This window comes from Engraulis encrasicolus, chromosome 20 (genome assembly GCF_034702125.1).
Source record: "Engraulis encrasicolus isolate BLACKSEA-1 chromosome 20, IST_EnEncr_1.0, whole genome shotgun sequence".
Taxonomy (NCBI): Eukaryota; Metazoa; Chordata; class Actinopteri; order Clupeiformes; family Engraulidae; genus Engraulis; species Engraulis encrasicolus.
Window position 1 is genome coordinate 26779287 of NC_085876.1, and position 11765 is coordinate 26791051.

The following is an 11765-nucleotide window of genomic DNA, read 5'->3' on the forward strand; positions in this document are numbered from 1 at the left end:
ATTTAGGCAATCAACTCAGAGGATTAAATATTTGTTGAGTAAGCACAGAGCCATTTGTGTTTGGAATTCCACGGATATTCTGTCGAAATGGGCTGCTTCCTCATAATGAGCTTCCAGTAACCCAGTGGTGCCCAATTTTTTTTTTTTCAGGGACCCCCTCTTGGACTGAAGAATTTTTTGGCAACCTGGTCCATGAACGGTTTCGTATCTGACCCAGGAACAGTTTCACACCGTAGTTATTTCAACAAGACATAGGCCATCAACAAGATATGTAAGCCATGTATCAAGACATAGGTAGGTTATATCAACAAAGCATTGTATACTCTTACTGTGAGAAATTGAATGACAAGTAGCCACTTAAGACAAGACGCCATTTTAAGTTTGGGTCGCTGACGCGTGTACAGTAGGCTAATTTTAGTGGCACTGGGAAGTAGAGATGTATCAAGTAGAAGTTAAAGTACTCACTTACATATGTAATTATGTATGATATTACAAAGTTGAAACCATATCATAGTGTCATAATTACATCTGTAAGACTACTTCTACTTCTATACTTTCTTACAACTCTGCTTAGAAGACACAGAGGCGAAGCTGATTTAGCAGGAACAGAAGAGGTTGAACCCTGTATGTGTGTGTGTGTGTGTGTGTGTGTGTGTGTGTGTGTGTGTGTGTGTGTGCGCGCGCACGTGTGTGCGCGTGTGCATGTGTGTGTCCATGTTTGGTCACTCAGGAGCATCAGAGCCAAGTGTCCATGTCGGAGGTCTATTTTATTGCCGTGGCGGGTGTGAAAGTGAGTGAGGAGACACTGACACTGGAGATAATTATCCACTTGAAGGAGAGGAGGAACAATAGACGCTTCTGGAGGAACGCCAAGCTTAGGGGTCTCTCTCTCTCTCTCTCTCTCTCTCTCTCTCTCTCTCTCTCTCTCTCTCTCTCTCTCTCTCTCTCTCTCTCTCTCTCTCTCTCCTTTTTTGCTCTCTCTCTCTCTCCCTCTTTTGCTACCTCTCAATCTGTCTGTCTTTCTCTCCATCATCATCTCTTTGTCTTTCTCTCTCTCTCTCTCCCTCTCTCTCTCTCTCTCTCTCTCTCTCTCTCACAAACTCTCACTGTCTCTTCCCGACTTCTCCGACAATTTATGAACACAATGCCTTCCTGTCCACTCACTGTGCCGTGGCGGGGAGAGGAAGGAGCGCGGCCTGGGGTTGGGGTAGTGCAGTGTAGTGAGGCCTGTTAGTAGGCTATGGGGTGTTTTGTCCGGTGGTGTTTTGATGACCTGTGTATACTCCGGGGGCATCCATCATTCGACATGAGCTGGGTAATACTTCCCCCCTCAGGAACTTGTGAGTGAGTTTCTCACACAAGTCGTCATAAAACGAGACATGCCACACACACTCACACACACACACACACACACACACACACACACACACACACACACACACACACACACACACACACACACACACACACACACACACACACACACACACACACACACACGCACAGACACACACACACACACACACACACATACACACAGACACACACACATAGCGACGAGGTTGGTTTATGATGGCTTTTGCAGACGTGTTGTTTTCATGGAACTGTGGGAAATATAATAGTAGACACCAATCAAGAGTGGCAGCCAGGCTTTATTCCATTATGTTACATTACCTACGTTAGCACTGCCATCATTATTGATGGGGGTTTGGGCCAGGTTTTGCAATGACCCTGCGGTAACACTTTACTTTACGGATCGCTAATAAGGTGGAAATTTCATGTTAATTTCATCGTTATTTCATATTTATTTCAGGGTAATAACTGTTTGTTTTTAGTAACAACAGCAGAATAACCATACAGTTTCCAGTGCGTTGTGGTGACACCCTGATGACTCGCAGCACTGTGACACTTTGTTCACACACACACACACACACACACACACACACACACACACACACACACACACACACACACACACACACACACACACACACACACACACACACACACACACACACACACACACACACACACAATGCACTGGAAACTGTATGGTTATTTTGCTGTTGTTACTAAAAACAAACCGTTATTATCCTGAAATAACTATGAAATAACTATGAAATTAACACGAAATTACTACCTTATTAGCGATCCGTAAAGTAAAGTGTTACCGACCCTGCTTCTTTCTTTGTCTGTCTGTCTGTCTGTCTGTCTGTCTGTCTGTCTGTCTGTCTGTCTGTCTGTCTGTCTGTCTGTCTGCCTGCAGTACTTAGTATCACCTGCAGGTGGTGCCAAACACACAACATAATCTAGGCCAGGTGGCAAGGTTGCCATCTACTGTGTGATTGCTCTTTTTTTTTAGCAGGTGGCATGGAGACTTGACAGACCCATACCCTTTGGATGAAAATAAATGGTGGACCCCTGTAAAAAAAATAGGAGGTTCTTCAGTTTTCAATGTGTAGAAGAGTGTGAGAGCGGAAATGTCAGGCCACCAAAAAATAAAGCAGTGAAATGGTATATCGGGAGTGTTGCACTCGTCTTCGACACACTGAAAATGGGGAAACTTTAAAAAGCTGTGCCTGCAAACATTTAAAGACTTTCATAGTGTGGGAACAAACCAAGGAACAAGGATCTATCTAGATGTCCTGTTCTTTACATAGACTGTGTGGCTCCTTTCTTTTCTTTAAAAAAATATTTGTTGGTCTTTTTGACTTTATTTATGATAGTATAGTGAAGATGGTGACAGAAAGCGAGTGGGGAGAGAGAGATGAGGAAGGGCCAGCAAAGGTCCCAGGCCGGGAATCGAACCCGGGTTGGCCGCGCACAGCCCTACCATTAGGCCACGGCAGGGTCATGGCTCCTTTCTTTTAATTTATACAAATCATCTACCCTTCGAAATGGGAGACAGCCAGACACAGCCTCCTGTCAGACACAATTGTAAATGGTGTGACTGACTTGGGCCGCACGGATATTGTCAAGCAGGAAGTCTTTTGTGGGATTTTTCATTGTTTGTGTCATACATGCTTGTCTATTGAACCAGGAAACGAAACTCATACTCAATATAATATGGTGTATAGCCATATCTTTCGGAAATGAAATAGCCTACAAATTATTAAAATCAGATCTGCAGTCTATACCAACAAAAGGTAAAAAATATTGGCCTACAGTTTTTTTTCTTTTTTTTTTTACCAGACCCCAGCCATTTAGGCGTATTAATAATTAGGCCATATGCAAATTGTTTATTTTCTCAAATCCCTTACCAGTGAAATTCAGAGGAAGCATGCAATGCAGAGTGGTATAAAGTAGAGGTAGGCCTACTCTTACAGATGTAGGCTAATTACAACATTAGTACATAGTTTCAACTTTGTTATTGATGCGTAATAACATCTTTAAGAGTAGGCCTAGGCTACTTGTACTTCTCCTTAATACAAATCTGATCAATTAAATTCATTACATTAAACCAAGTGCGCGCAAGTGTTTTCTAGCCTTCCCCCTTTAACTGTAAACCCCACCCATTTATGCAAATGTGTCCCATCCGTCAGCGGAAGCGGTGCGTGTATTTCCGACAGATATTCCCTTTAAAGGCGTAATAAAACCATTGGCTTAACTGCAAGACGTCCCAGAGGATTCCGTCAATGCACCAAAACAAAATACCTTGCAGGGGAGTTAAACGCCAAAACACATCCACTAACGTCTCAGAGCCGAGTCTTTGTCCATTGGAGAGACATCGGGGTAAGCGTTTCAGATGTCTCTGTGAATAACATTGGCAATGTCGACCTCTGTTTTACCAGTTGCATCTCTCGGTTGTTTGCTGCAAGCGCTCGATGCGACTTGACGCGACGGTGCTATGCGGGGGACTTGAATGGTGGGGAAAAAAAACCTCCACTTACCTCGCTCGCTCTTGCCAGTTTAAAAAAACGTGTCATGGTGTTTCATAGCTCTTATTACAGCATAGGCGTTTGACCCAAGGTAACAGTGCGCAAGCCAAGTGCTTTTTCTAAAATAGGATCAGCTAGCCCCTAGGATGCATATCTGGAGCAAGCAAGTACTGTAGCCTCTGCCAAAAAGTCGATGTACCGACCGACATCCAACACTGGACTGTAGGCTACAGCATCGACAGTGTTGCACTTGTCCGTATGATTAATGTTATTGCTCTATGGAGTTGAGCGGTCAGTGTATGTCACCTGCTATGTTCGACGAGGAAATGTAAGGACAAATGTGACCCATCGTAAGTAACAGCTACATATTTTGAAGTCTGCCCTAGTGAATAATCGGCCTCGAGTCAGCATTGGGACAGGCACGAGAGACTGCAAATATGTATTGTGTGACACCGCAGGATCTCTTGTTAATTTAGATTTTTCTTCCCGGATGAGCTTGGGTGACAAGCAGTGTTGCGGGTCTCTCAAATTGCTGGAGGTGGGCTGTTAGCCTAATCGCTGAGTAATAATACCATTATTGAGGAGAGGGGTTTGAAACAGCGACGTGTGCTGTGTCACAGTGCCTCATAATTCACGCTGACATCTTAATTAATTTATCGGGTGTGAGTTGTTTGCAATGCTTTTCTGAGACGCTAAATGGGGCTCTGGTAGATCAAGCAATCCGTTAGAATTTGGAGAAAAACAATGCAACCGCTATCACACGAATCGCCCGTTTCCCATGCATTTTACGCGCAGGCACGATTTCAACCAGCTGACGAGAGCAATGTTGTCAAATGCAGATGTGCTGCTTTGCCCCCCTCTAATGTTGTTTTGGCACCTGTGTCTTGCTCGACTGAACGTTTAGCTTTTAAACGAAAGCTGCACGACGCCGACGACTGATAAACAATCGCCTCTCCAACTCTTCACTGATATTGGCTGCGGCTGTCCAGACCTCACTTGGAATCAACCCACAATAAACTTGTTCTCCCTGCTCTTGACATAGGGCCTAACCGACATCAAACTGCTAAATTGTCTATCAGCTCTGAACAGTTTGTAATTGGATTTGTGAAGTAGGTTTGATTATGTAGGCTACTGTAGCTTGCCGACAGTATTGCGTTTCAAATTACGTACACTGTCTGCACCCCCCTCCCCCGATATTCATGGCGTTGAAAACAGCACAGTAGCATAGCCTATGCTTTGCGAGGGAGGGACAGACAGACAGACAAAAAGACAGTGAGATAGACGTACTCTAGAGAAATGTTTTCCTGTACACTGCCAAAAATGCCAGAGGTTGCGTAGCAAGTGCTTGTTTGCTTTTCACAAGTGTGTTAACCGCTCGCGCTTGTTTGACCTTCACAGGTGCCAAGTTTGCCGCCGCGTTGTTCCAGCCGGCCCACGAGCGCACCCACTTTTTCAAGCACTGCCGTCGCACGCAGTCAGAAAGAGATTTATGAAGCTTTCAAGGCCTTTTGGTAAGTAACGTGTCATGTGTGTATGTTTGTGTTTGTTGGAGTGCTGTTAATGCCTGTAATTGTCTCTGCAGATGCCCAATTCCCACACAATTGCCTGGAATTGTCTCTGCAGATGCCCAATTCCCACACAGTTGAAATAATGTCTTCTTTCGTGAAAGCTAACATTCTCTCACCCATAACAGTCTGTAGCCTACTCGCGTAGCCTTCACCCTGACCTGATGACCAAGCACCACATGAGGGTATTAGCTCATAGTTCTAGTGATTTTCAACTGTCATGAAGTGAAAGTGTGACTTCCCTGTTTTGCCGATTGATTAGCCAAGCGTCCCCCTCTCATTCTCCCTTCTCTCTTTCTCTGTCACTGCTCTCATTTGCACGTGTGACAGAAAGTGGCTAGGCCTCAGTCAGAAGTCCTTCGGTCATCAGAAACGCGGAGGAAATTTGGATGATTTCTGCTCCGTCAGGTTCTCCCTGTAATGTCAGTTCTGCAGTTCTGTTTCTCTGGAGGACATCAGGAGCTCGTATCTTATCTCAGCACCACCTAAGTTGTCTTTTGCAAAGTGGAGCCCTTCATTCAATTCAATCAATTTCTCACTTTATTGCACTATTATTAGCCCCTAATTGCTCTCCTAGCCCCTGTTGGGCTCCTGTACTAAAGAGCCAATGGTCAATATTCGTTTTTTTTTCAACTGAAATATCTAAATATAAAATACAATATATAAAATAGAATATTGTACCTGTTTTTTTGTTTTCATTAAATATGCCCCCCCCCAAAAAAAAAACACATTGGGCTAACCTCGGCGCCCCTGGCAATTTTGGCCTAGAACCTCCACTGATAACAACATTGTAATATGACTGTAACAGGAATGGCTCCAAGTCTTGTATCATTTGCATCTAATTGGGCATGACTATCATGAATCATTTGTATTATTTGTGTCCGAGTGCACTGTGCACTGTTATTTTCCCTTGGTTATGTGCTTTACAGCTGCACTGGCTGTTGTTTGTGCCCGTTGGGCTCTGTGTTATTGGTGGAGAGATCTTTAGGAGTGGTGGTGGGAAAGCACAACGAGTCAGCGAACATTTCAAACATTTCCCATCAGCGACGTGCTGACGGGAACAAGGGGCCCAAAGCCACAATGGCTGAGACTCACACACAAGGCAAACCTGCAGATATAAACACACACACACACACACACACACACACACACACACACACACACACACACACACACACACACACACACACACACACACACACACACACACACACACACACACAAACCGCGTAATCCCTCTGATTCAGAAGATGCGCATGTTGCCTGGTTGTGACGAGCGTGTGGCTTTTGTGGCAAGCCATGCCCAGCGCAGTCCAACCACTCGCAGACTTTATTATTTAAAGCTTCGTGCCTATGTTTATACTTGTGTGTGTGTGTGCGTGTGTGTGTGCATGTGCATGCGTACGCTCAAGTGCAAGTGTGAGTGGCATCGATTTGTGTGTGTGTGTGTGTGTGTGCATGTGTGTGTGTGTGTGTGCACGCGCATATGTGTGTGTGTGTGTGTGTGTGTGTGTGTGTGTATTGGCCTTTGCGCAAATACTGATAATCTGATGAAACCCTGCTGGCCCATGTTCAGCCAAATACAGTCCGAAGTAAACTAACTCTCTCTCATGGAGGCAAAAAGGTCACAGACATTTGTTTCAGTGCAGTTTGTATACAAAGCCAGACGCGAGGCAGAAACATAGCGTTTGTCAGACCATTACTGTAACTGTAACTGTAGTCCATTGGACTCCAATTATTTTCCCCAAGGGCCAAATTATGTAGAGCAAATGAGGCTGAGGGCCGAACAAATCGCCTGACTGTATGGTCACAGATAGCACACACACACACACACACGCACACACACATACGTATATACTAGGGCTGCACAATTAATCGAAAATAGTCGAAAATCGTGATAAAATTGTGAAATCGAAGTTGTGATTTCGATCGTGATTTAATCGTGGCAATAGTGACCTACCTTTGAGAGCGTCCTTGAAGCCAGAACATACTGACAGGCTGTTGTTTCTGGCCAGTAATCTGTCCACCTAAGTTTCATGCTATTGCCTTTACATAATTATTACATTTTATTTTATTTTGCTCATCCCGTATATCATTCATTCCTGGTTATATTTCATCTTGTTATAATTTTCAAAAAAATCTGCAAAAAAAAATCAATAATCGTGATTAATAATCGTGATTACAATTTTGACCAAAATAATCATGATTATGATTTTTTTCCATAATCGGGCAGGCCTAGATATACTGTATATGTTTTCATCTGTTCTAACCTCATGGCAGGCCAAACGTTTGCCATACCTGGGCTGGATCTGCCCCGCGGGCTGCCATTTGGAGCCCACGGCTGTAGTCTTTACCCTGAAATTAGAAACAGAAACATGTTAGTGTAAAATAAAATTTTATACCTCTTGAATAATTAGTCCAGTTAGTGACTGTTAAGAAAACATTTAAGAGATTCTAGTTGCCTTGTGTCATAATGAAAACTGAACCACCACGCCTACAGTGGCTTATTGAATATTTGACTTTCAAAGGGAGGCCTAGAGGCAAGGTGTTGTCTGTCCTCTCTGTTTGTCTTTGCTGTGTTGACTTCTGTTGATGATCGAAGCCTTTTGTTGGCGAGACATTATTTGTTATGTAAGTACTTGTTTGTTTGCATTCATTGGCATGAAGGAATATTGAGCTTACTTCCAGAACTTGCTCACTTGTGCATTTTGCTGATTTTCTTGGCCAAGTCTTTCAGTGTAAAATAAAGGAGACATGAAATCATGAACGTCATTTTTATTCATATTAGGGATTACATTGAGCACAGCAGCACTAAGTGTATACATTCATCTCTGGGCTGAAACAGAGCATGCGCATCAGAAGATGCAGATCTCGTGTGTTGGCCTTTGCTTATTTTCCTAGCGTGGTTACTACCGCAAAACCACAACTTGAAGCTTGTCATTGAAACTATCGCCTTCAATTTCCTGTCTCACAAGACAAGTTTGCAGGCGTCACACCATGCCAGAGAGAGAGAGGCATTAACATTAACCATGCAGAAATCTATGGCACACAGCCACTTTTTTGTCTCCTCTGTCTCTGTCTCTGACTCTGCAGTCCCGTGCAACTTTCGCATATACAGAAGCGAAACCGGTGCCTTTGTTTATGGAAGCGCTACGCTACCCTCGCCTACCCGAAAGCCCTTTTCTCTAGTTGTCGTTGTGTCTTTTAAAAAAGGCCCTGATTCCTTCTGGTCTCGCCTGCCTGGCCCGTTCCTAATGATATTGAAAGTGCTCCTGTTAATAATGCACAGCTTCTTTGGCTAATAATAGTTCCTCCGTGCTCAAATGCAGTGCAGGACCCATCGCAGGTAATGAGCTCACACTCACAGACCTTTTAGTGGTATAACCTGCTGTCTTGCTCCTCTTTGGAGCCTGTACTTACTGTATCTGTGTGGGAGACGTTTGGTCTTTTCTTCTCATGTCTCTCTGCCTGCAGAAAGCACTATGGTCTTAGTGCCCATTTTATTATTGTTGCCTCTGACCCGGTCTCTTAACTCTCCTTTTTTCGCTGGCTCTTCCTCCCTTTCTTTCTCTCGCTCCCTGTCCTTTCTGTTTCATGTATGCCCTTAGTCTTAGTCTCTAAACTGTTTTCTTTTTCATTCATCTCTCTCTCTCTCTCTCTCTCTCTCTCTCTCTCTCTCTCTCTCTCTCTCTCTCTCTTTCTTTCTTTCTTTCTTTCTTTCTTTCTCTCTCTCTCTCTCTCTCTCTCTCTCTCTCTCTCTCTCTCTCTCTCACTCTGTCTGTGTCTTTCCATGCCCTCCCCTCGCCCTCCTTAGTCTGTGTGTGGCATGCATGACTAGATCTTCAGGATGCAGCATCAGAGTCGGGTGGCTGGACAGTCCTGATAGACCGACAGACAGACAGCCTGCTGTCGCTGTTGCTGCAGAGTAGGCTGGTGCGTTTATGGCCGAGTCATGCACAGCACAGCACAGCACAGCACAGGAGTGCATTTCTCGAAACTAACTAGCTAACTATGTTAGCTACTTTTGTTGTTTGCAATGCAATTTCCCATTGGCAACTACCCAAGTTGCTAACTGGCTAACAACTATGCTTTCGAGAAACACAGCACAGAGATGGAGTGCTGTTGATCTCCCCATTGACTGCAAGGCAACCCAGGAACACATAACGAGTGGAAAAAAACGACAGCAAAAGCTGTCTGACTCCATTGCAGTGCCAGAACTGGAGCAAAAACAACAGTCTCTTAAAGGTTGATTGTTTTGAAAGTGTTTGTTTGCACGCATGATGAGTCAGAATCTCTTGGTTTGCTGGGTCAGGTGCAGTATCCTGTTTTGGCCTCTTTATTGTATTGTCATACAGAAATGCCCTCTGGTGTTTTTCGCAAACTATGAAAGATTATCAAACGCTTTGTGAACTATTAAGATTACCAAACGCTTGAAGCTGTGACTTCAGCCTTTTATGAAGCGCTCTCTCTCTCTCTCTCTCTCTCTCTCTCTCTCTCTCTCTCTCCCCCCCTTCTCTCTCTCTCTCTCTCTCTCTCTCTCTCTCTCTCTCTCTCTCTCTCTCTCTCTCTCTCTCTCTCTCTCTCCCTCTCTCTCCCTCTCATCACTGTATGAAGCCAGAGAGGCTCAGTCTCTCGCCTGTCAGCTGACTCAGCTAAATGTACTCAGCTAAAGTGGTTCGCCAAGACATTGGTTTGACTTGACAGGGTAGCTTTACATGTCTATCACAGTTGTCAAAAGATAAGTGAAGCATGTGTTATATAAGGTACTGTAGGTCTTTGTATGCATTTGTTTTGCAATGAGTGCGTGACTGCGAGTTGTTTGGAGCATAAACTGGCTAGGTGTGTCTTCCGTCTCTGCGGCGCGGTTTAGCAGGTACACAAATAGCATTATGTGATAAGTGCCTTCCGTGACAACTTGTTTGACATCAAGACAAAGCTGGTCAGTGATTATTTAAAAAAAAGCACACACTCCGTCAACACTGTACACACACACACACACACACACACACACACACACACACACACACACACACACACACACACACACACACACACACACACACACACACACACAAACACACGAACCACATCTCTTCCCAAACCTTATAAAGCACAACACCAGGTGTTTGCTTGTAGCTGCTCTCAATCCTGTTTTTAACTTGGTTCCTAGGACAGAAGTTGGCTGCGACTCTCAACAATAACATTAGGACAAGGCCAGAGCCCTATACACACACACGCACACACACACACACACACACACCCACACACACACACACACACACACACACACACACACACACCCACACACACACACACACACACACATACACACACTAGTCGGGGGTCCCTAGGCCCCCCCAATTCTCCCTCTTACCTCTGTCTGGGCCTTGACATGGGACATGAGGCCAGCTAGCCAGCCCTGGTGAGTTTGTTTTGATAATGTCGTTTCAATGTTTTTGTATGATGACCACCATCACATGGAACATTCTGGCCAAAGACAATTTAGGTGTGTGTTGGAGCGTGACAGCAAATCGTAGCTTTGGTGTTTTTACGTGTGTTGTGTGCAGGGCTTGGCACTGGCATCTGCCAACCGGCCAAATGCTGGTAAAACTTTGCTGTGGCTGGTAATAATTTCAGTGTCACTAGTCAATTTGGCAGGTACGTAGCTTACTCTGTGGTATGACACACACATTAGAGTAGCCTATATTCTGCCCCTTGTCTATCAATTGGTTGTAGAAAGTTGTGCACTCGTCTTCTTGCTTTAGCACCTCATCTTCTGAGGTTAGATATACAGTGTCATGATAAAGAAAACAAACAACATCAAATTTGTGGCTTGTAGAATAGCTGCATGGCTATTGACTCGAGAAAACCACTAGCCACAATTGCCAGCAAGCAAGAAAGTTAATGGTAAGCCCTGGTTGTGTGGTGAGGTTGGTATTGTTTGTTTCGATAAAAGAGAGAGAGGAGGGAGAGGCGATTCTAATGGCTTACCCAGATGATTCGTGTCAGAGTGTCATTTAAGATGCGGCAGTCGGCGTACCAAAAACAACTCGATGCCACGGCACAGCAACGTTACATGCCATGTCAACAAAAGACAAGTTCTAGCCAGGTATAACCTAGTAAGTTACGTTTTTTGACACCTGTTAGTATCCAGCATTTTTTTGTGGAGCTGGGGTGCACAATGTTTTCTTTGTTCAAAACAAATTTTCATCATACAGAACCAGCAACAATTCAAACTGCTTCTGGATCTTCATGTGTCTCAATGAAGATCCCTGAGGAACAAATGTTGTTGCAATGGCATGAACTACTAGGACTATAACTA

At 44.3% G+C, this 11765-nt stretch overlaps 1 protein-coding gene across 2 annotated transcripts in view; it reads left to right on the plus strand.

Moving 5' to 3' along the window:
• Positions 1 to 3604: 3604 nt before the first annotated feature.
• Positions 3605 to 11765, plus strand: part of LOC134436464 (solute carrier family 45 member 4) — an 82857-nt gene continuing 74696 nt past the window's right edge. Inside the window, exons 1-2 of one of the 2 annotated variants that reach the window (XM_063185688.1) lie at positions 3605 to 3732; positions 5277 to 5389. The gene's annotated coding sequence lies outside the window, so the exon portion shown is untranslated. Of the gene's footprint in view, positions 3733 to 3961; positions 4229 to 5276; positions 5390 to 11765 lie in introns of those variants that run through there. The other variant, XM_063185689.1, reaches the window with a different exon arrangement.